Here is a 2,443-nt window from a genome sequence, read left to right as displayed (position 1 = left end):
CTTTGTTTTAAGTCATGGAAATAGGTACATGTACATCGCATTGTATGGACATGGGTACATCGCATTGTATGCTGAACAATTTGCATAAAAAATTGATACTCTATGTCTCAGGAATTGGCTCCCTGTTTTGCTATTGGTTTTAGGCAAAAGTACTTGGGAAATAGTTCTCTACGGGATTGTATTGGTATTCTATGTCACTAGTATTGGTTCTCTATGTCACTAGTGTTGGTATTCTATGTCACTAGTATCGGTTCTCTATGTCACTAGTATTGGTTCTCTATGTCACTAGTATTAGTTCTCTATGTCACTAGTATTGATTCTCTATGTCACTAGTATTAGTTCTCTATGTCACTAGTATTGGTATTCTATGTCACTAGTATTGGTATTCTTTGTCACTAGTATTGGTTCTCTATGTCACTAGTATTAGTTCTCTATGTCACTAGTATTGGTTCTCTATGTCACTAGTATCGGTTCTCTATGTCACTAGTATTGGTATTCTATGTCACTAGTATTGGTTCTCTATGTCACTAGTATTAGTTCTCTATGTCACTAGTATTGGTATTCTATGTCACTAGTATCGGTTCTCTATGTCACTAGTATTGGTTCTCTATGTCACTAGTATTGGTTCTCTATGTCACTAGTGTTGGTATTCTATGTCACTAGTATTGGTTCTCTATGTCACTAGTATTAGTTCTCTATGTCACTAGTATTGGTTCTCTATGTCACTAGTATTAGTTCTCTATGTCACTAGTATTGGTAATCTATGTCACTAGTATTGGTTCTCTATGTCACTAGTATTAGTTCTCTATGTCACTAGTATTGATTCTCTATGTCACTAGTATTGGTATTCTATGTCACTAGTATTGGTTCTCTATGTCACTAGTATCGGTTCTCTATGTCACTAGTATTAGTTCTCTATGTCACTAGTATTGGTATTCTATGTCACTAGTATTGATTCTCTATGTCACTAGTATTGGTATTCTATGTCACTAGTATTGGTATTCTATGTCACTAGTATTAGTTCTCTATGTCACTAGTATTAGTTCTCTATGTCACTAGTATTAGTTCTCTATGTCACTAGTATTGGTTCTCTATGTCACTAGTATTAGTTCTCTATGTCACTAGTATTGGTTCTCTATGTCACTAGTATTAGTTCTCTATGTCACTAGTATTGGTATTCTATGTCACTAGTATTGGTTCTCTATGTCACTAGTATTAGTTCTCTATGTCACTAGTATTGATTCTCTATGTCACTAGTATTGGTATTCTATGTCACTAGTATTGGTTCTCTATGTCACTAGTATCGGTTCTCTATGTCACTAGTATTAGTTCTCTATGTCACTAGTATTGGTATTCTATGTCACTAGTATTGGTTCTCTATGTCACTAGTATTAGTTCTCTATGTCACTAGTATTGGTTCTCTATGTCACTAGTATTAGTTCTCTATGTCACTAGTATTGGTATTCTATGTCACTAGTATTAGTTCTCTATGTCACTAGTATTAGTTCTCTATGTCACTAGTATTGATTCTCTATGTCACTAGTATTGGTATTCTATGTCACTAGTATTGGTTCTCTATGTCACTAGTATCGGTTCTCTATGTCACTAGTATTAGTTCTCTATGTCACTAGTATTGGTATTCTATGTCACTAGTATTGGTTCTCTATGTCACTAGTATTAGTTCTCTATGTCACTAGTATTGATTCTCTATGTCACTAGTATTGGTATTCTATGTCACTAGTATTGGTTCTCTATGTCACTAGTATTGGTTCTCTATGTCACTAGTATTGGTTCTCTATGTCACTAGTATTGGTTTTCTATGTCGCTAGTATTGGTATTCTATGTCACTAGTATTAGTTCTCTATGTCACTAGTATTGGTTCTCTATGTCACTAGTGTTGGTTCTCTATGTCACTAGTAATGGTATTCTATGTCACTAGTATTGGTTCTCTATGTCACTAGTGTTGGTATTCTATGTCACTAGTATTGGTTCTCTATGTCACTAGTATTGATTCTCTATGTCACTAGTAATGGTTCTCTATGTCACTAGTATTGGTTCTCTATGTCACTAGTGTTGGTATTCTATGTCACTAGTATTGATTCTCTATGTCACTAGTATTGATTCTCTATGTCACTAGTATTGATTCTCTATGTCACTAGTATTGGTTCTCTATGTCACTAGTATTGATTCTCTATGTCACTAGTGTTGGTTCTCTATGTCACTAGTATTGGTATTCTATGTCACTAGTATTGGTTCTCTATGTCACTAGTATTAGTATTCTATGTCACTAGTATTGGTTCTCTATGTCACTAGTGTTGGTTCTCTATGTCACTAGTATTGGTTCTCTATGTCACTAGTATTGGTATTCTATGTCACTAGTATTGGTTCTCTGTGTCACTAGTATTGGTATTCTATGTCACTAGTATTGGTTCTCTATGTCACT

Source organism: Ostrea edulis, chromosome 7 (assembly GCF_947568905.1).
Source record: "Ostrea edulis chromosome 7, xbOstEdul1.1, whole genome shotgun sequence".
Classification (NCBI taxonomy): Eukaryota; Metazoa; Mollusca; class Bivalvia; order Ostreida; family Ostreidae; genus Ostrea; species Ostrea edulis.
Note: the sequence above shows the minus strand (reverse complement) of the source record.